This window comes from Mercenaria mercenaria, unplaced genomic scaffold, assembly GCF_021730395.1.
Source record: "Mercenaria mercenaria strain notata unplaced genomic scaffold, MADL_Memer_1 contig_1005, whole genome shotgun sequence".
Classification (NCBI taxonomy): Eukaryota; Metazoa; Mollusca; class Bivalvia; order Venerida; family Veneridae; genus Mercenaria; species Mercenaria mercenaria.
The window spans coordinates 1-24669 of record NW_026458973.1 but is presented as its reverse complement, the minus strand read 5'-3'; positions in this window follow the sequence as shown (position 1 = coordinate 24669).

The following is a 24669-nucleotide window of genomic DNA, read 5'->3' as shown; positions in this document are numbered from 1 at the left end:
AAAATACACATTTTAAATTTTTCAAAAAATATGACCTTTAGTTACAAACTGTTCGAATTTCAAGAAAACGAAAGTGAAATATAATTATTTTTGACAGTTTGATAGGAATATAACCTATTTATCAGTATTTGAAGCCATTATATAAAACTTTCAGCTATTGAAGTCAAGAAATAGCATTGAACTTAGGGCAAAATCCCTAATATAATGTCCGATGTCCTTTCATAATTTCACAAAATAACTATACTGTATTAATGCAAATCGCAAGCATACCGCATGTATTTTGTTTTTCGCAGCGCACCCTAGCTATCGCTTGCAGCACAGTAAACACAAACAAAAAATATATAGTAATACGTATGATCTAAATATAAATGCGCTAAATGTACTTCGTTCACTATTTTCATTCACACTGCTCACGGTGATGTTAGTAATATGTTAGTTATTATATTGAGAATTTGAAATAGCAGAAATGGAAATAGAAGAAATGTATTTACAGCTTATCGTCTGCAACCTTTTACGTTGCAATACAGTGTAAACACTCACTAAACATAATAGTTTTTACCCTTGTAAACCAGAATTTCCTTCTCTATACCAAAAACTAAGCTAATCTATCAAAACAATTCTGCACCGTCATTATAACAAAATACAGCTCTACTAATACACCTGTCGTTTGGTATTTTGTGCGGTAAAAATATTGCACTGGAATTAGTAAAACAGAGTGGACTTTTAGAAACGCATAAACTGATTAACTAGGAAGTTTTGTACGAACATTTTATGCGGAACTTTACAGAATGATTTACTATGAAGATTTTGTTTAAATTTACTGTAAATGCCTAATTTTGCAATAGCCTAACTTTAGTAATTGAGATGTCAAAATGGTGAAGACCCAGGTGCCCCTCCGTGCATTTTTTCATCACGAGCGGGCACCTGGGTAGAACCACCGACCTTCCGTAAGCCAGCTGGATGGCTTCCTCACATGAAGAATTGAACACCCCGATTGAGGCTCGAACCCACATCGATGAGGGGCAAGTGATTTGAAGTCAGCGACCTTAACCACTCGGCCATGGAGGCCCCTGTAAAAGTTATAAAACCAGGTATACATATCCATGTTTATCCATTTGATGCCTTAAAACTTTTCATCGAGCTAAATAGTCGTGTGGAAGAATACATAACGGGAAAAAAAGAAATGAATTGCATAGCTATATTTGAACAGGGATTCTTCTATACCTAACCTAATTTAACCCTGGCAACATTGTACTGTTAGCTGATTGTGTTTTATTTAATGTGCGCATCGCGTCTCCCTAACTTTAGTATATTTAGTTACCTAACTATAGTAATATATTATACAGTGAGGTAGCGAATGTATGGGTCAGTGAAAAGGTCGTATGAATGTGTTCACTAGTTTTGCACGTGCATGTATACTAACCCCGCGAAACATTTTCTTCCAGTCTATCTTTCTATTCTCTGGAAACTCCACGTCTTTGTTCTGTACTTGTAAGACGTACTTTGAAGTACTTCTAAAGTATACTATGATATAATTAGAAGTTTCCTATACAGACATATAATCTGTTTAGATTTTTTGGAAGTGATCCTGGCTTTGTCGATATAGACAGAATAAAAGTGAGTTACGATCGACAGCGTTGGTTCTAATACTATAAACCAAGCCCCGGTTGCAAATGGCTCCCCGACCAGAATAACTCTCGGGAAAAACAGAAGCCAGGCTCCATTCACGGACGCCCAGCAAGTGCCGCTAGAGGACGTCGCAAGCCTGCCATACACAAAAATCCGGTACGAGAGGATCCTACACCAAAGTGGTATATTCCCCCTGTCCCCTTTAATAGAGCTCTATCCCAAAACCCTTTAATGATAATAAATTGAAAGACAGCTGAAACAAAAGCCCTGAAATTAAAAACTGTTACCCGGCGGAAGAGAACTACTTTCGACGAAGTCACTTAAACAGTGAACTGGACATGCTTGTGAAATTTTTGTGTGATATTTTTTTGAGTGTGTATTTTTGTGTTATGTGTTTTAGTGGAATTTAGGATTTTAAGTATAAGTACCCTTTTATTTTACTGTTTTTGCAAGTGTGGCAACGTATTTTTGTTGCTCAGACGATTTTAGATGATATGCTATAGTTAGGCTGTTGCATAGTTAGGCAAGAGTAGGAAATCAATAAATTTTTGACATCTCAATTACTAAAGTTAGGCTATTGCATAGTTAGGCATTTACAGTAAATTTAAACAAAATCTTCATAGTAAATCATTCTGTAAAGTTCCGCATAAAATGTTCGTACAAAACTTGCTAGTTAATCAGTCCATGCATTTCTAAAAGTCCACTCTGTTTTACTAATTCCAGTGCAATATTTTTACCGCACAAAATACCAAACGACAGGTGTATTAGTAGAGCTGTATTCTGTTATAATGACGGTACAGAATTGTTTTGATAGATTAGCTTAGTTTTTGATATAGAGAAGGAAATTCTGGTTTACAAGGGTAGAAATTATTATGTTTAGTGAGTGTTTACACTGTATTGCAACGTAAAAGTTTGCAGACGATAAACTGTAAGGACATTTCTTCTATTTCCATTTCTGCTATTTCTAAATTCTCAATATAATAACTAACATATTACTAACATCACCGTGAGCAGTGTGAATGAAAATAGTGAACGAAGTACATTTAGCGCATTTATATTTAGATCATACGTATTACTATATATTTTTTGTTTGTGTTTACTGTGCTGCAAGCGATAGCTAGGGTGCGCTGCGAAAAACAAAATACATGCGGTATGCTTGCGATTTGCATTAATACAGTATAGTTATTTTGTGAAATTATGAAAGGACATCGGACATTATATTAGGGATTTTGCCCTAAGTTCAATGCTATTTCTTGGCTTCAATAGCTGAATGTTTTATATAATGGCTTCAAATACTGATAAATATGTTATATTCCTATCAAACTGTCAAAAAATAATTATATTTCACTTTCGTTTTCTTGAAATTCGAACAGTTTGTAACTAAGGGTCATATTTTGTGAAAAATTAAAAATGTGCATTTTAAGTTAAAATAAGCATTGGCATTTAAGGTATGTCTACTATGAAATATTTTAACACAATAAATAAACTTATACCATGCAGATTATCAGTTTTATTGACATTTTTAAAAATAAACGAAAAGGAAAAAATAAAAGTGGAACAAAACTTTTGGTCCCATAACTGTACTTCAGTTATTTCCACCCGAGTGCCCATGATAACTGATGCATTGATCATAGCCTATTGTTTGTTTTCTATACATCTATTGCTATACTATATTTACACATGTACACTACTGACCGGGCATTTTGTGGAGGATTATATATTGAATACATGCAGTGGTGTAGCTGGCTATACATTGGCGTAGTTTGCCTTTTTCAGTTGAAGCGGAGGGCTGCAGGACACTGTCTATTCCACTGTTGGTTTAGCGGTGCCTTACTTTTAGCATTTTATATCAGTGGAACAGAACTTCACTAGCTAGTATCAACATTTATGTAGATATTTTTGGGTGGCTGTGTTAGTTCTTTGAGGTCTAGTATTTCGGTTGGCTTCGAAATAGGTTTCAGACGTGTGAGAGAATTGGTGTTAATTCTGGGTGTGTCAGTGTTAGTTCTGGGCGAGTCAGTATTAGATCTATGGGCGTCAGTGTTAGTTCTGGAAGCAACTGGGTCATTCGAGGAGTTGGTGTTTGGTGCAGTTCTGTTAGAGTTTAGGATGTCTGATCGAATTAAAGCAAATGTTGTTCTTAAAATGCATTCTAGGTTCGCTTTATTTGTGTCCTACAAAAGGTAAAAAAAATGCACCAAAGTGGCACTATTCTCATAGAAGTTCGTCTATATCTTCTGGTCATGTTTACGTTGAAGACACATATATATGTATATGTCTAAAAAACAAATATCAAACATGGAATGCCACGTACCAAAAACGCAGCCTCCCCACAACGAAACCCACAGCACGCAGACGCGCACACCACACACACACACACACACAAAGCCAACACATGAAGACAAAACGAACAAACAAAGGAACACAGTGGGGCACCGCCTTGGAACGGTCAGTGGCAAAAACACCACTGGGGAGCTTAAACCGGTTTATGGTGCGCACCCAACCTCACTCTTACCCCACCATGTTCCAAAGACACGGGACAGTGTAAATAAAAGTAATCCCCTCCAGGTGAATCTCTAACACACGTAATGGAAACAAAAAGGTATGGCATGTAAAAGACAAAAATGCTCGTGTATAAATATATAAAAAGCAAACCTTTATTACCTAAAACGTATGTACTCAATGCCTTTCAGAAGACAGAGCAACAAGAGAAACACCCTTAAGGACCCGACGAAACAGGCCAGAAGGCAGATATCAAAACAGTTCAGCCCTGGTAGGATTTAAAAACTGCTTATCATAGAGTCATCCCCCTCTTCCGTCAGACACAATCAAAGAGGGAAGCGTAGTGTCCAACTGTAAACGGGTTGAACACTAAACATGCGGTATGTCTCAAAACAGTTGGGTCGTAACCTCTTTTAATAAAACGTTTTATAATTTTACCAAATACATTTGGAAAATTACCATGACCCAAGATCTTACGAAGTTTGTAAACCACATCCCCATAAAACGGGTTTAGAAATACCTTCTCGCAGAAGTGTCTTTAAATTACTATTAAATTTTAAAACTAAATCAGAATTACGATAGTAAAACTTAGCAAAATATTTACGCAATTTGTAATAACGGTAGCCTTGCTGAAGAAGTTTACTTGTAATATATTGATTACGTTCATTGAAATGCTTGACATGACTACATGCTCTGGCAAACCGAATAAATTGAGAAATATATACCCCATAAGATGTAGCCTGAGGTACATCCCCATCCAAATAGGGAAAATGTACAATACTAAAATTAAAATCATCCCTCTTGTCATAAATTTTGGTATGTATAATATTGTCATAAATAGAGAGATGTAAATCTAAAAATGAAGCATCAGTATCCGAATTGTGAGTTTTAATTAGCTGAAGCTCCCTAGGATAAATAGTACCCACTAATTGACCAAAAAACGGATTATCCATATTAAGAATATCATCCAAATAGCGTGATGTATTATTAAATGCAGTTATAATATCTGCCTGCGTATCTGGAGAAAGGTTCAACATAAAGTCTCTTTCATAACAATATAAAAACAAATAGCCGCTTGCTTGGTTCACAACAGACGCAGTTGTCTCAATCCGGATGACACTCAATCGGCCGACTTAGACTGTCAAGAGGCAACAGATGTGATTGAAAAATTCATAAGATATTCTTATAAGAATCAGTCTGCTTTCTAGCTTGACTTTCTATGCCCGCTACTTACTAAGTTTAGTGTTTTCATTGCTTGAAATTTTTTCAAAAATGAATAAAGCTGTAGATATGTAAGGTTTAGGAAACACATGCAATAAGTGTCAAATATTTATATAAAACTCATTTGCTGACACCCTGTACGTAACTTTTTTCAATTTTAAACACTTTCCCCCCTGTGACCAAGCACCATTTTTGCAGCATACGTATATAATAATTATTTATAAAGGCATGTGAAATATTTTGTTGCGTCACTGGGGGGAAAGATGTTTAAAACGTAAGAATGATTTATGTTCATATTTTAATAGAAATGAGAATGCAAAATGTTAACAAAGACTTCTTTTTTTTTTGTTCATGAACTTGTAAAATCATGTCTTATTTATCAAGAAATGGTCTTCAACCATCGTTACTATGCAATTTTATGAGTCTAGCCCTAGGTCAGGTTTTCCTTAATTGGATAGGCAATCTGAATAGGAAAATGTCCGAGGTCCTTTGCTTGATGGAATAGAACATTAACGATTTTCAGGTGTTTACTGTCCTACGATATATAAACGATATATCACGTGATCTAGTATCAAGGTATACAGTTAGTCTGTTAGTAAACGTTATCGATCATTTGACCTATATTTACAGGTGTACAGAGTTGTGATTTTCCCACGCTGTGTGGGTAGAATTAGTCAATACTTTGTTTACGTTGTTCAATATTTTTCAGTTAGGAGGAAAATAGCTGAAAAAAAAACTGTTCTAAAAATTGACCTATGTTATAAACTTATAGTTTGAGTTTACAGCCAATCAAGTTTGACTTATATTAAACGCTGTATTTTGTGTTTTGCGTTTTATTATTTTTTTGTTTCGTGCGTTTGATTTATTTTGCGTACTTTTCTATTGTGTGTAAAGTTACCGGCGTAAACACTACATAGAATCATTCACACCCTTACCAATTTTGTCACAGTCTTCGGCATTGCCAACTGCTCCAGTTCTGCCCAAAATTCCCAGTTTTTCCGGAGACGAACCCGTACCTAAGGGTGAAGTACCGTACATGGTTTGGCGATATGATGTTCAATGCATTTTGAACAACCCAGAGCTGAACACATCGCACATTTTGCAGTTGATCAGAGGATCTTTGCATGGCTCGGCCCGGATCATGACCATACCTCTGGGACAGACCGCTACTGCCCTAGATATTCTTGCTAAACTTGATATTATGTTTTCAGAAGCCTCAACAAAGGAAGATCTATTGACACAATTTTTCAATACGTCACAAGACCCTACAGAGTCTGTCACTACCTATGTTTGCAGGTTGGAAACCCTAGTACAATCTATTATTGATAAAGGCCAACTTCCCGGCTTGGCCCGTAATGACATTCTCCGTCACAAATTTTGGACTGGTCTTAAGTCCGACATGCTTCGTCTGCAGAGGAGACACAAATATGATTCCCTAGATGATTACAACTTGCTACTCCGGGAAATCAGAAAAGTTGAAAAACAGATTTCTTCCACACCGACTTTGCCTAATGTCCCAGATTCGCTTCCATCTGCGAAGCTGCCCACCAACAAAGCAAGCTCCTCTTTCTGCTGAATCCTCGTTTGATCAGCAATTGTCATCACTTGAAAAGAAAATGGATTCTAAAATATCTAATTTAGAATCAAAATTCTCATCTTTCGAGGAAAGAGTTCATAAGAAAATTGAATCGAAATTCGATATGGTGTTGCAAAAATTAGACAGTCAGAAATCACATAATTTCGGGACCGTAACAGGAATAATTCTTCCAATCGTTATCATAACAAGGCAAACTATACTCCACCTCCCTCTTCTTTTTCTGATTCAAACCCCCAGTCCTCAGGTCAAGGTCGCGGTAGAGGTCATGGTAGTTATCATAGAGATCGTGGAAGGGGTCATGATAGTTACCGTGGAGACCGAAGTCGAGGTAGAGACCTTGGAGACCAAAACAGAAACAGTGGTAACCGTGGCAACCAGCCAAACAATTAACCTCCCTGTAAAGGGCGATACGGAGGAAGTAGAGATGTCAGTCCAATCGGATTCCTTTGTAGATAGACTCATTGGTACTGCAAATGAGAATTCTGTTACAATCAATGGCAAATCTTTTAAATGTTGATTCAGGTTCTATGGTGTCTACTATGAGCCATTCTGATATTCAGTCTTTAAGTCCAAAAGTTTCTTTACACTCTTTGGATTCTCTTGGTCGTTCATTATCAGTTGCAGATGGTTCTACATTGAAATACGATGGATACATTAAGGCAACAGTTTGTTTACCATTTTTATCTTCTTTTAACCTTGATGTACCCGTTCTGGTCATTCCAGACAATGATTTTAACCATTGTTGTCCTGTTATTATAGGAACAAATGTATTGCGCCGTTGTAGAGTATTTTTAGATACCGTACTGGAGCAGAGTACCGTACCTCAGAAATGGCAGTTAGCCATGGACAGTCTCGATTCACGCACTTACCCAGTTAAGATATGTGAAAAAAACCCATTGCCGTTGCACCTTTTGAAAGTGTTACCATAAACGGAATGGTTAGAAATTTTGACCAGTCCATTTCCTCAGTACTTACTGAGAGTCCTGAACTTTTTCAAGGCTACACTGTCTGCTGCCCACGTGTTGTGAATGTTCAAAACACGTCCTCTGTTAAAATTCCAGTCAGAATTTGTAATATGACTGCGAAAACTTTGACTTTCAAACCCAAATCTGAAATTCGTACTATAACAGAGGCCAAGGTCATAGATGATATTTCGTCTTACATTTCTCAGGAGATTCCCTCTGAGCCACCAATCAATGATATTTCGGTGGACACGTCCAATTTGTCTCCTGAACAGACACTTCGTTTTTACAAAGTCCTTGGGAAATGGAACATCTACCGTCTGTGTGAAGTTAGCAGAATAGCAGAATAACTCTAGCAGAATAGCAGAATAACTCCAGCAGAATGGCAGAATAGCAGAATATCTCCAGCAGAATGGCAGAATAGCAGAATAGCAGAATAACTCCAGCAGAATGGCAGAATAGCAGAATAACTCTAGCAGAATAGCAGAATAACTCCAGCAGAATGGCAGAATAACTCCAGCAGAATGGCAGAATAGCAGAATAACTCCAGCAGAATGGCAGAATAGCAGAATAACTCTAGCAGAATAGCAGAATAACTCCAGCAGAATGGCAAAATAGCAGAATAACTCCAGCAGAATGGCAGAATAGCAGAATAACTCCAGCAGAATGGCAGAATAGCTCCAGCAGAATGGCAGAATAACAGAATAGCAGAATGACTCCAGCAGAATGGTAGAAAAGCAGAATAGCAAAATAAATCAAGCAGAATAGCAGAATAGCAGAATAACTCCAGCAGAATGGCAGAATAGCAGAATAGCTCCAGCAGAATGACAGAATAACAGAGTAGCAGGATTACTCCAGCAGAATGGTAGAAAGGCAGAATAGCAGAATAAATCAAGCAGAATAGCAGAATAACTCCAGCAGAATGACAAAATAGCAGAATGGCAGAATAGCAGAATAGCAGAATAACTCCAGCAGAATGGCAGAATAGCAGAATAGCAGAATAACTCCAGCAGAATGGCAGAATAGCAGAATAACTCTAGCAGAATAGCAGAATAACTCCAGCAGAATGGCAGAATAGCAGAATAGCAGAATAACACCAGCAGAATAGCAGAATAGCAGAATAACTCCAGCAGAATGGCAGAATAGCAGAATAACTCCAGCAGAATGGCGGAATAGCAGAATAACTCCAGCAGAATAACAGAATAGCAGAATGACTCCAGCAGAATGGTAGAAAAGAAGAATAGCAGAATAAATCAAGCAAAATAGCAGAATAGCAGAATAACTCTAGCAGAATAGCAGAATTACTTTGAAACTGAATCTTGAACTGAATAATTTGAGTAAACGCCTATTTCTGTACAAAGACATATTCAATGACAGTGTACGTAATAACAATAATAACGGCAATAATGATATTAACAATCAAAACAGCCTTATTTAAACAAAAAGTAATGACCGCAACCTCCCCCCTGAAGTTATTTTACATCTATTGCGAATGCCAGTGCTTAAACAGCCTTACATGGTATGCACAGACGGGCTGCATATCGATGTTCAAAGCCCCTGGTTAATGGTGTTATTACAGATTATTAGAAAAAAAGAAATACTACACACAACCTTACCAATAGTGCCTGCACCAACAATTACGTTTAATTAAACAAACATTAAAAATATAAATGTTAAAATGTAAAACCTTTTACAAAAATTCAAAAACTATTATATGCTGCTAAAATAGTTAGCAAAACATTTAAAACAATGACACGAAGTCTCTGAAATACAGTGTCTTAAGATTTTTTAATGTGGCAAGTGTTTTTCTTTTGCGTAGTTCTAACGGCAGTTCATTCCACAGTTTTGAACCAATAGTACAGAAACTTCTATTATTGAATGTTTTGCACTTGTTGTATGGAACAACATAACGACATTCAGAATTTCCGGACATTCTTAAACCTTATGTACTATGAATATACTGTCTAAGCAATTCTGTTAAATACATTGAACTCAATCCTTGCTTTCACCAGCAACCAATGTAGGTCATACAATGCCTGTTTAGAACTTTTAAATTTTCGGTTATGGACAACTTTTGCGCACATGTTTTGAATACGTTGCATCATACGCACCTCACCGTTAGCTACACCATACAGTATGACATTGCAATAATCCAGATGTGAAATAACTAGAGACAAAACTAAAATTTCAGTGGCTGATTTTGTTAAATATTAACGGATGTTCTTACTTCGTAGGTAATTCAACATGAATGTACGACATTTGCGATTTCTATGATCTTTAAAGTTCAGTGTTTCGTCAAGAAATGCACCGAGATATCTAATTATGCTTGCACATTTGATATCATTACCCGCAATGTTAATCGCATTTGTGAAATATTTGTTCAATTGAGGTCAGCTACAAGACATGATAAATTCAGTTTTTGAAGTGTTCATTTGCAGTTTGTTTCTATTCATCCTGCCATTCTGCTGGAGTTATTCTGCTATTCTGCTATTCTGCCATTCTGCTGGAGTTATTCTGCTATTCTGCTGGAGTTATTCTGCTATTCTGCTTTTCTGCCATTCTGCTGGAGTTATTCTGCTATTCTGCTATTCTGCCATTCTGCTGGAGTTATTCTGCTATTCTGCCATTCTGCTGGAGTTATTCTGCTATTCTGCTGGAGTTATTCTGCTATTCTGCTATTCTGCCATTCTGCTGGAGTTATTCTGCTATTCTGCTATTCTGCTAACTTCACACAGATACATCTATCAAGGATATTGGCAAAACTGATTTAGCCAAGCATAAAATTGTCTTAGAAGATGAAACCCCGTTTAAGGAACCCTATCGTCGAATCCCCCCTGCTTTGTATGAAGAGGTCAGGCAACATATCAAAGAAATGTTAGACGCCAATATCATTAGGGATTCAGACTCACCCTATTCTTCTAACGTTGTTCTCGTTCGTAAACCGAACGGCGCACTTAGATTTTGTATTGACTGGCGTAAATTGAACAATAAATGCCGGAAGGACGCGTACATGTTACCCAGGTTTGACGATACTTTTTATGTTTTGACAGGTTCTAAATTCTTTTCTAAGACTGACCTGCATTCAGCTTATTCGCAGATTGAGATAGAAGAGTCAGACAAACACAAAACAGCATTTTCTGTTGGAAATTTAGGTTTTTACGTGTGGAACCGTATGGGGTTCGGGCTTACGAACGCCCCAGCAACTTTTCAACGCTGCATGGAGAAGTGTATAGGTGACATGCATCTGGGAGAATGCTTGATCTTTTTAGATGACATTCTGATATTTTTGTCTACTATCGACGTACATATTTCCAGCTTAGAGTCGGTTTTTCAGAGACTCAGTGATCACAATTTGCGTGTCAAACCATCCAAATGTGAATTTTTTAAATCTTCTGTTACCTACTTAGGGCATATTGTTTCAGACCAGGGTATTGCCACAGACCCCAACAAACTTTCTGCAGTCCAGGAGTGGCCTGTCCCTACTAATATTAAGTCCCTTAGACAATTCCTTGGATTTACAGGGTACTACAGAAAATTTGTCGTATTCCCAAATTGTCCAGCCCTTGAATGATCTTTTACAAGGTCACGATCTGACCAAGTAATCGCCAAAATCTAAGAAAAAGGCAAAATCTCCAGCTAAATGGATTTGGGGAGATGCACAGCAGACTGCATTTGAGACCATCAAGGAGAAACTTGTATCCCCTCCAGTCTTAGGCTATGCCGATTACTCTTTGCCGTTTATCCTGCACACTGATGCCAGTACAGTTGGTTTAGGATCTGTCCTCCTTCAAGTACAAGATGGCAAAGAACGCGTGATTGCGTACGCTAGCCGTAGTCTCAGGCCCAATGAACGCAATTACCCGGCACACAAATTAGAATGTTCAGCCCTTAAATGGAGCGTTACTGACAAATTTCATGACTATTTGTACGGAAATGAATTTGTAGTAAAACAGATAGCAATCCTTTGACCTATGTAACAACCACTGCGAAGTTGGACGCCACCCAGCACAGATGGCTTGCTCAACTTCACTATAGAATACCGTAGTGGCAAACAAAACATCGATGCCGACAGACTTTATAGACGTTACATTTTCAATGATGAAGTGAAGGCAATTTACCAGGCGGCTTTTACTTCTACTCCCTTTGTAAATAGTTCTTCAGGTACGGCGGCTTCTCATGTGGCCAGTTAGGAGGCGACAAACATGTTTTTTTTAAAACACTTGAACACATTTGTTATCGTGACTGTCCTTTTTTTTAAACTAAAAAGAAAATGTGCCAGATAAATCGACGTATACATACCTCTTTTGCACTAGGCCTATTCTCCATTATGATGCAGTTTACCGCGTTTAGCCTTTCATATGTTGTAACAATTAAGTAGTAACAATTAATTAATAACTAATAAGTAGTAACAAATAAGCCATATGAAGTAACTAAAATATCCCTTCAGGGCTTCCGTATTTACCACATTTATATTGCACTCTTTTCATATAAATACGTTCAAAAGTGCTTTACATAAAAACATCTATATAATGTTCAATAAAAATGGTAATTGAACGATTATAGAATGAATTTAAAATAACATTACCGTAATAAGATACTCAGCGTTTTAAATTAAAGGTAAGCAGATCAAAAAATGAAACAAAATACAATAGCGTAAAAAAAATAACTGGTCTATCAAAGTTACAGGTAAGGAAGATATCCTACATTTTGAACAGGCAGAGTTAACCAGTTTGATGCCTGTATAATGCATCACAGCATGCAAACCGTCCCGGATGATTGGGTCAATCCCCACGTAAACAGTCCGGAGAACATCTATGATACATCACACAGAAAAAAATCAACACTGTTTATATTATTCTGTCACACTAGAGTTCTTGATTGGCCGGCCAAGTGCCTACATTATTCTACCAGGTAATTAGTGTGATTAGTTCCAAAACAGTTTTATGAAATAATGCATCTTTAGCGTTTTTTTTTAAACCTTGCAAGATCTTGCAGTCCTTATTCCAGATGGGAGGGCTGCTGTTTGAAAGCTCCTGTCACCAAATCGCACTGTCCGACAATTGGACACCACTAGTCTTAATGCATTGTTTTGGGGATGGCGTATATATTTCTAAAATGCTCACTACATAAGCTGGTGACTGATCATCGAGTGCCTTATATGTATGTGTTAGAATTTTGTATTGTACTCTGCTCTACACAGGAAGCCAATGGAGTCCACGCAGCACAGGTGTTATATTGTCGCATACTCACTCGGTCAGTTACTCTAAATTCGTGCATTCATGTACTCACTCAACATCCGTACATGTAATCATATACTCACTCGGTCAGTTACTCAGCATTCATTTACTATCTCAACATCCGTACATGTATTTTGTAAATACTCGGTCATTTACTCAACATCCGTACATGTATTATGTACTTACTCGGTCACTTACTCAACAGCCGTATACTCATGTATTCACTCGGTCACTTACTCAACATCCGTACATTCATGTACTCACTTGGTTAGTCACTCAATATTCGTGCATTTATGTACTCACTCAACATCCGTACATGTGTTAATGTACTCATTCAGTCAGCTACTCAACATTCGTGCATTCATGTACTCACTCAACACCCGTACATGTATTCATGTACTCACTCGGTCAGTTACTCAACATTCGTGCATTCATTTACTATCTCAACATCCGTACATGTATTTTGTACTTACTCGGTCACTTACTCAACATCCGTACATGTATTATGTACCTACTCGGCAACTTACTCAACATCCGTATACTCATGGGTTCACTCGGTCACTTACTCAACATCCGTACTTTCATGTACTCACTCGGTTAGTTACTCAATATTCGTGCATTTATGTACTCATTCAACATCCGTACATGTATTAATGTACTCACTCAGTCAGTTACTCAACATTCGTGCTTTCATGTACTCACTCAACATCAGTACATGTATTCATGTACTCACTCGGTCAGTTACTCAACATTCATACATTCATGACTCTCTCAACTTACTCACTTGATTTGCAACTTTTAGCTTTTAGCTTTTAGCTAGTTTCATCTTGAACAGAGATTTTATTCATCTGCGTTTTATAAAACACACTTGATTCTCAATTGGTTAAAATATGTTTTTAGAAGATCATAGTTCATGTAAGCATATACATAAATAGCTGGCATGATTAGCCCAAATATTGGAACTGTTTGTAAATTAATGTATTTACCTGCAACTGTCAACTTTTATGTAGTTTCATATCAGAGATACTTTGATAACATGATATAGAATAATATATTCTAATTCTTGATATGAATTTGTAAGTTACATTTTAACTGTTATGTTCTTAATTTTAATATGTATATTGTCCCTTGTAGTTCTGGTTAGAACGGTCATATACAGTTCTTTTATGCTGTATGTAAAATTATATGTTTGTAAATGAATGTAAATAAACTATCTAGATGTTCTGGTTACGATTCTAGCTGCCATATTTTGCACATATTGTAGTTTGTGACTAATTTGCCGCAACTGTGCATAGGAATTCCTACACACACTATTCACATGCTGTTCCAAGTTCACTTGGAAAAATCTGATATTGAAAAAATGACTTGAAAAATGCCCTTATTTCTACTCCTAACACAGCCTTTCTGAACGTATTATCAGATGTAGTTTGATGTTATTATTTTACAGAAATGATCATTTTGCATAGATAAACTTGCCACCTAAGAACTGGAAGTCTGTTTAGACGTTTCATGAAAAATATATCCTTAAGTAACATAAAAACTTAATGAAATATTTGTTAGGGAATATAATTGGACCTGAATATTCCATCAGTAAGAGCTAAATTAAAGGCCTTGACTGTGATGAAATTGACTGTTGCAACTATGTGTTGTACGTATCTGAGACAGTCTGCATTATAAAGACCATAAGATTTACAAGGTCTGGTTGCCAAAACGGTAGTTAACTCCATGACCTTGTATTTGTAATTTATATTGATTTGGATACTGTCCAAACTACCATTGACAGAATATGATTTTCTTCACTGTTAAACCCGTCCTTTTGTTTTATTTTCTTTGTATAAATATAGACATATCTTTTTCAAACATTATAATAGCGGTAATTATATTATTGGATATACGTCGTCATTAGTTTACAAAGAGACACGAAATGTAATTAAGCTTAATATGGAAAGCCGTAGAGGACCCCCGCTAATTCCATAAAGATTGTATAGTAACAGCGGAAATTCGGGTAACCCCGCGCTTCTGCAACCCCGCCAGTAGCTCCCGCTGATTCAATATACTTATATCGTAAATGCGGAAAATCGGAAAACCCGCCCATTTAGAGGAGCCCCGCTAATTTAATATAAATTATGCAGTCAATGCGGAACTTCGAAAAACCCGCCGATGCCGAGGATTTGAACCCCCCCCCCCCCCCCCCCCCCCCCCAAAAAAAAAAATAGACATAAACAGCGGAGCCTGATAATTTATGCCGCTGGTTAGTGTCAGAATAATTCGTAGCTGACTGTTGCAAAAACGGCGTTAAACCAGAAGTTGTAAATATATATTGTACACTAGCCATAACAGCAGAGAGAAAAAAGTTTATCTGTATTTACATGTTGCTACTTGGTTGTTGGCGGTTGGAATTATTGGTTCTTTTGTGAATTTGAAGTTTATGATTTGGTTGGTTGTTTGACTTTGTGTGTTGATGGGTTCTTTTGAGTTTTAGAGGTGTATAAATTGATTTTCTGCAGTTTGGTGGTGTATTGTTCGAATATATATTTTGCTCTGAGTTTTGCAGAATAATTGTTTGGTTTTGAATGGTTGTTGGTTAAAGCTTGTGCTGGCCGAGCATAAGTATTGAAATACTTGCGATATTTTGTATATCATATATACCTGCGTACATGTGATACATGGATGAAGCTTGACGAAAAACGGTGCAAATTTAGTTATATTTGTAGACAGAATGTTTGTGGTGTGTGTTTGATATAGGTGTAAATAGTACGTCACCATGCTTAAGTATATAATGTATATACAGTGAAAAATATACAGAAAAACTACAAAAAAAATGCACACATGAAAATAGATAGGGAAACAATTAAGCGCTAGTTTCCAAGGTAAAGATTAGCCATAGTCAGGCGGTGCACACTACCTCCCTAACCGTTGGTAACGCCTCGCGCCGGCCACCATGAAATCCTGACAGTTAGTTCCAAACACTCAATTCAATACGCGGAGTGGCGGAAAAGTTTTTCATTAGTTCCGCAATTTAGAAAGGAAGTGTAAGTGTGCGCATGTGGAGGAAACTGTCAAAACAACACAGTAGAATGTTTTAGCCTGCTATATGTCTACAATGGACTTGTCCATCATTCAATTTCAGCAGTACCACTTATTCGGAGGGGTGTTCACTGAAAATTTACTGACTGAATAGCTAACAGTGCAGACCATGATCAGCCTGCACAGCCTACATCAGTTGCGAAAAGATTTTCATTGCGACAACGTTTCGGCCCAAGGCATATTCTGCAATTCGTCAGGCTAACAAATATATAAGATAAGTAACATTACATGGTATCACGGAAATGACGCCAACGTAAACGTCGTACACCTGCCAAATTGGAGCACATACTATCTATCAAAAGCAAACAAAAAAAATACGTGCTACTTACTTCAAACATTTAATAAAGGGAGTTAATAAATCAGTGATACGTTTGAATTATTTATTGAAAACCGAAAATAATATAAATAAATCTAAGATTTCGAGCAGAATGTAATTTTCATAATTTGAAAATGGAAATTTATAGGAAAAAGATGAGAAGAGGAAATCTGTGCAGTTGTAATGATGGTCGGATATAAAACCAAATGTAACATCTGTTGATACTATGCTGATCAAGTTCCGCAATTACTGTATAAGTATATTGAATCGGCGGGTCCGCAGGTTATTCAATGGGCGCGTTTTCCGAAGTTCCGCAATTACCATATTGAATCAGCGGGGTCCTCTAAAGCGGCGGGTTTTTCGACCTTCCGCATTTACTATATAATTCATATTGAATCAGCGGGGTTCGTCTAAATCGGCGGCTTCCGCATTTACTATAAAAGTATATTGAATCAGCGGGAGTTACTGGCGGGGTTGCAGAAGCGCGGGGTTACCCGAATTTCCGCTGTTACTATACATTCTATATTGAAGTAGCGAGTAGCGGGGTCCACTACGGCTTTCCATAGCTTTAGTATATGCTTAAACAATTGTTTTTCAAATACATGTACGCGCATATTAAGTATTGATATCATAGGGATATTACATTTGTTTTGTCGCTCGGTTTTGTACTGACGAATTCAATGAGTTTTGGATAAATATATAGGTGCTTTAACTGTCTTAAGAGGTATGTAAAATATATATTATTTTAATGCTCTAAACAATAATGAAACACTGTATTATATGCTCCACATATTATATATGTGTATAAAATGTAAATGAAGGAGACTGTAATAAATGACCTAATCTAATCGTAAACGTTATTCAACCCTATAAGTGACAGATGTAGATTGAATGGCTCGGAGAAATGAATTTTGACAACTTATAAATAAAACAGTACCTAAGGTTGGGTTTTTGTTGGCCGCTCAAAAATGAACTTCAACCGAAAGGAAACCAGGCGCGTCAGAGCAATACAACGAAATCATAGGGGTATATTAGTAGGAATAAAATCGAAAGAGACTGATGATGTCAATTAATAATAAGCAACTCTAGTGTATACACCGCTTCGACTTTATTTGCCGAGTCGTAAATATCACATTTCCACCATGTTTATTCAACAAATAATCAAGGCCTTCGAGTGGTTTATCGTCTAGTTTACCACTGTTCAGAGTTCAGATGCTTTAGGAATTGAACCACGAGAAGTTAGTCTGAGTAGTTAAATACTGAAGCATCTGAACAATGAACCGTGGTAAATTAGACGATATATCACAAGAAAGACATTGATTGTTTTCATTCTGACATGCTCATTAACATATATTAATGAATATTATGCTCGACTTCATTAACCCGATTGGTAATGTATCGGACGTCATGCGGCATTTTAATGTCATGATTGACGTCATAATGTTCTCTTACCGGTCCGCGCGTCAACCGTTGTTTATCGCAGAATATGCAGAACTTGATTTCCTTCTTTGTTTAACTGGAAAACAAACCGAGCCATGTTAGAATGGTTTATCAATAATAATAATAATAATAACTCGGATATGACGTTACGTTACCATAGCGTAAAACAAAATAATAACGCGCCAAATAGACGTTGATGAATACTTCTTCAGCTTGAGCTTGTCTTCGCCCTGCCGCTGCTCTCCTCTTACGTCCACGTGGAATCATTAAAACAATAATCCTGTTCCGATAAGATAAAGTTTCTGTTGACTGTCAAGGTTAAACGAGTTAACTGAGCATATAGCACGGATTTTCGTATCTACATGGCTATATGATGTACACGTCGCATAACTGGTATCCGAATTAACGGGTTTATAACACGGTCGGGACAAGAAGGAAAAGTGGAACAAGAAGAAAATCCTAGTAACGAAAACGACGCCATTGTTTTTCGAAAAATAACAACAAATTATTATAAGTCGAGAATAATTTTCATTGTTCGTAAACTGGTAGTGACGTATTTGTTCTTTAATACTTAGAAAATAAGAAATATTCGTTTACAAATTATTCTAACATGACTAACAAATAACCTACATACATATAGAGCAAAACCTATCTCGGGTTATTCCGCAATAACCCACGCGCGTGCAATGACGTCATCCGATCCAGGTGCGTAGCACGGTCGTAAAAAGTAGTTAGCATTTTATTCATACACTGTAAATACTAGTATGTCGTATTAGAATAGAAATAACAAGTTCACAAGCGTGATTTATCGTAGAATAACCCGAGTTTTTCGTCCTTATGCGAAATAATATATCACTCAGGCAGGGCCGTAGGAACAGTAGGGGGGAGGTGGGGCAATAATTTGACCGATTATGGCAATTATCTTAGCAATTTTTTGACAGCAAGTCAATATTAGTTGAATTTCATAATGTGTGCAGCCCACTCCCCCACCCCACCCCTCCATCTGGAAATGCTTCCACGGTCCTGTACGGCCGTCGTAATATATTCTTACGCATAAGAACTCAAAACACTGTTTATTCTACGATAAACCACGATTGGGAACTTATTATTTCTTAAATATATTACTACAAATTCTCCTTCCAAAATACCAGTAAACCATATTTTGATCAACAATTTTTCTTGGATCTGTACAAAAAATACAATACTGAAAATAAGAAGAAAACAAAGCCGTTTTTGTTACATTTCAGCAGACTTTATTTTATACTCTTCTGTGAAATACTGAAATTTATCAGTGAAATAAAATTGATATTTTTACTGTTTTCAAACAGTGGAAATATCACTTTTATTTTTCACTGACTATATTTTAATGCGAAATGATATGAATTATAAATGATAGGAAATCCCTTGCAAAATATTCTTCAGTAAAGGTAAAGATGTATAAAAATAATAAAAGGATAATAGATATTTACATTTAATCATAATAAAATGTCAAAGAAATCAGAAAACGTAATAGACTATTTATAGTTTTTCTAAAAAGACATCCTGACGTCACGACATGATCACGTTATGATGCGATGCACATGACGTTGGGCGGGAAAACTGTGTATAATTTGGTTAAAACCTTTAAAAATGCATAAAATAAATAGAAAATTTGTTTGTTACGGTGTAAGATCGAAATATATTTCACTCGTGAACACCATAATTTACATTTTTATTCGTGCCTGGGCCACTCGTGAAAATATTGCATCATAGAGTTCACTCGGTGAAATATATTTCGATCTTACACACTAAAACAAACAAATATCCTCTATTACTATAAACATAATATGAAATAAGGCAAAGCCTCAAAGCGAGCTCAAAGAAATCGGATTTAGCTGAAAATATTATGCATCATTTATTTGTCACAAAGAAACTATTCACTAGTCACAAAAATTCAGGAGAACCTATTCACTTGAAAAAGTCTACATTTAGTGTCACCATACCTATAACAGTGAATATCATACGTTGCAAAATTTATGGGAAGCCGGTGTCACGGTGACGTCATTACCGCGTTCCAGTTTCGTTCTGCTAATTAATGGCATTTTTTCCGATGCTTGATCTTTTTAAATGAAAATATATTTTTTTAAACAACTGGAAATCATTCTTTCATTATTGTTGAGTGATGAATAATTTTTAGCAATTGAATGAAGTTCTGTATTCACTCCGGAAAGAAGTATTTCCTGTGAGCACATGTCCGCTAGGGTGCGCTTTTTAAGAACTTCCGACGAAACTTTTCAAATCCATCACCAAGTGTGAAGGTATACTTGCGTTACCGTAAAGCTCGATTTTCGAGCAGGCCCTTCGGGCCCGCTCTTCGAGCTCGCTATTAAAGTATTCTGACGTCAAAAATTGGCTTTATTTGCGCAACTATCACTCTTGAAGTTCTGCATAGGCAGTGAAACTGGTTGAGTTCTTCTGTATGTGTTACTGGACAGAATTTAAATAAACGGAAGATAATTACTTCTTGATCTCAGTCACTTATGGTCTAAAGTGTTAGTTCTTACGTTATTTATTCATGGAATAACTTGGAACGTCTGTAGTCTGAACAATATTTTGTTATCATGTTGACAAAGAAGACATAATGTCTATGATATTGTCTATATCACACAGCAAACAATTGTCACTTATTCAACTATACAGTCCTTTTGTCTTACTAGTCTAGGTTAAGCCGAAAGATTGTGCACTTTGTAGAAGAGTTTTTATTTTGTATGATTCTTGCGTATTATAACGATCTTGCTTATAAGTTATATATATTCTCACTCGGAACTGAGTAATTTTACATGTCCCACTCCGTACAATGCCCCACTCCGTACGCCGTAATTTCAATGTCAGTCAAGCGGTGTGTTTTAATGTTAAATGAAAAATTTATAAATCTTTGGTTGTGATTGGTTAGATACAACGTCAGCAGTTTCAAACAAAAATTCAACCAAATTTAAGAGTCAGACATTTTAAAATGATCTTGCTTATAAGTTATATCATATCATAACTAGGTAACTCCGTTAAATGTCCAACTGCGTACGCCATAGTTCCAATGCCAGTCCAGTTGTGTTTTCAATGATATCAAACTTCTAAAGTATGATGATTGATAAATTACTGACTCTTGATGGGTTATATTTTAACAATTAAACACATAATTTAACCACAATCAAAAGCCAGAAATTTATAAATGATTTACTAAAACGTCCTGAAACTCAAACAATAAATATGAGTCGTCTCCTTAAAAATGATACCATTTTTGACACACTTTCAAATATTGACACACACACACACACACACACACACACACACACATACACACACACACGCGCGCGCGCGCGCGCGTGCACGCACGCACACACTTTCATATTTACACAGTTAAACAGAGCTACATCAAATACTAGTACGCTGTTATATCATGGTACATAGAGAACAAATTAATGCAGTCAGTATTAGACTGGCTCACTGCCAGGCTTTGAAAATCGTGTCGGGCTCAGGGCTATGATAGCCAACCTTTTATATACAATTAACTGTTATAAACGTATTTACAAACTTACATACAACGGTATCGGTGTTCTATCGAGGCCTCTAAGCTACTTTAATCACCCGACTTTCGTCAATTTCGTTTAAAGAATCGTACTCAGAGTATAAAATACATCCAACATTTTTTTCTAATGTGCCTCGACAGAAAGAGTTCCCGGACGGAGAAGTTCGAATTTAAAACTGTCATCAAGTGCCGGGGTTATATCAAATACATACAGTGCTCTACCACTTGAGAGCGAAAACCAGTCTATGCTAATGCTAACGTCACTTCTGTCTCGGGCACCAATACCGCCCATGGAGGTGGTTTTGTGCATTGATTTTGGGTATCCTAGCAAGCGCTCGTACCCTTCCAATGTTAAATTCTGTTCATAATTTACGTTCACTGGTAAACCAAGTACTTGAACGCCATCAACTGTTACGATGATCTGACGCAAACCGAGACTTTCGAAGTTAAAAGGGTTCTTTTTAAAGGAGCCCAACAGTCCCGAAGAATCCACAAAACCGACGACGATCAGTCTGGGTATGTATGCAGAATTTATACGATCCCAAAGGAATACACCCAGGCCATTGGCTATAGTTGCAACTTTATTTTCCGTCTTGACAAAGGGGTATTTAGCTGTAGATGATTTCAAAATTTACGCATGCTCGACCAAAATAGCCGCATTAAATTGAAACTTTCGCAGTCTAATAAATGCGTCTTCGAAATGGATCTGATATGCCCCCGTTTGATCTGCATCTTCGTCACTTATCAGGCAAAATTCGGACGTACTTCTGTGCAACACTATGCGAAGGTGGCACCCGTTTACGAGATATCTGTCCAGCTCTAGGCAGTCGTTCATAGGAAACCCAACGAGGTCGAAAACTTTTGAGCCCCTGGTTCTCTTATGTCGCATGTACAAACCTAAATCTGAAATGAACAAAACTGACAAATTAAAATCAATTAATTAATATAAACAAATTAATTGATATAGATAAAGTAATTGTTTCAAATGTATAAAAAAAAAACACATATTAATCAATATGGGACACCCTTTGCTGAGGGTAGAAATTAATTTTGATAAATTAATTAATTATTTGATTAACTGGTTAATTAATTAATCAATTAATAAATTCATTCATTCATTATATAGATAGATTATTAAATAAATCAATGATCAAATTAATTGTTAAAGCTTTCAATGATAAAATGACTTACTTGTACCAGTAGGATCTGTCTCGCCGAGATAACCGGTATCTTTGTTTGATAAAATCAACCTTTCAGAGTACCTGGACCTATCTGATGTGACCGTTTCAGCCCTGAGTAGCATGTTGAGCATTGCTTTGTACGGGTATAAGTCACTAGTGGTGCTAACTAGCGTTCGATTCAGGTAAAAATCTACCTTTTTGAACATCGCATGAAAAAACGAATCTACCGTTGAAACTTTTCTACCCTCAGCAAAGGATGTCCCATCTGAGTTCAGAATCCGAACCTTAAGAAACAATCTTCTGCTTCTCAGGTCCGTGTATATATCCACCTGTAAATTTGTTTCGAATTCGAGAGGAGCCTATCCGCCACTGTATTGACTAACTGGTCGTGTGTCTTGTAGAATTTGTTTCTGGACAGTTACCTGGTTTGCAAAGACTTTGAATATATCGAGTGCATTTGTAGCAGTTTCATCGTCGCTAAGACTTGTCAGCACCGACATTTTGTAGTTGGTGGTGTTATTGTTTTTTCTGTCGCTGCTGCTCACTTATTTACTGTTTGTTTTGGTGAAAATGTCGTTTAATTTACCATAACTGAATTGATTTTTTGCTTTCTTTGATTTACTCGTGCCTGTCTCGTTATTTTTGTTTAATGGTCTTTTAACTGCCTGTCGTCTTTTCTAGTTTGACTAGTCTTTCCCGTTTCGTTAACGATTTTCCCAATAAGATTTTTTCTCGATATGTGAATGAGACGCAACTTGATCAAGTGTCTCTTCAACTGGAGAAACCAGATGAATTTTGGCGTTCGACTGCACTAGTTTTTAGGTGCTCCCTGTTTCGAGATAGCTGGCAGTTTTTCCTCATATATTTTCAGCCAGGCAGAAAAGTTTGGAATGTACAACTCCCTGCTGCTATTGTTCAGGTCCATTGAATGTATTAGTAGGACTACATGTATATATATCTTATTGTTATATATTTAGACACACTGATGTGCCATTCACGGCGAAACAAGTTTGTGACTTTTCTATTAAAATTTAAGAAAATCTAAGCGGGTGTGAAGTCATTTTGTAATTTTACCATATTTTGTTCCCGTTCCGGGTCCTTTTTTGTTCGTAATATATTTATATAGCGCGCTTTTACGATCGCCAGTAATTATGACCCTAAGTAGTCGCTATTATTAATACAACGAGCACTATTTAGGATAACTCCTATTCAGTTATTGATCTATTCATTTAATACATTACAGAAGACGTCATTTTTCTGAAATGCAAAACCACACACCCACGTTACAGTCTTTTAATACTGTGAATGGCTGACCTAATGCAGCTAGGCACAACGCCTGGATGCTTTCGATTCGTCGTAAATGAACTGGTTTATAAATAGGAAAACGTATAGTTCGTTTGGGAAGTAGCGATACCACGTCCCATTGTAACTTTTTGTAGCAACTGGGCTTTATTACCCCGACGACAGACAGACCGACAACATTGGATGTAACATAGACTTCCCTTCCAGAAATGTGGTTTCTTAATGCAGAATCGTTGTTATCTGCGAACCGAATAGTTATATTAGTTAAGGCAACGCACCATTCGTCACCATTTTTAAAAACAAGTGGGTCTTGGATGTCCACCCTGAAACTAACTCCGTTATTATCCGGATAGACAGAACTACAAACAAAGCTTCCTATGTATGCATGAAACTGATCGTTGTCCATTTTTAGCTCACCTGAGCACGAAGTGCTCAAGATGAGCTTTTGTGATCGCCCTGTGTCCGTCGTCGTCAGTCGCCCGTCGTCCGTCCGTCGTCAACAATTTCACTGTTAACACTCTAGAGGTCACAATTTTGGCCTAATCTTAATGAAACTTTGTCAGAATGTTACCCTCATAAACATCTTGGACAAGTTCGATATTGGGTCATCTGGGGTCAAAAACTAGGTCACCA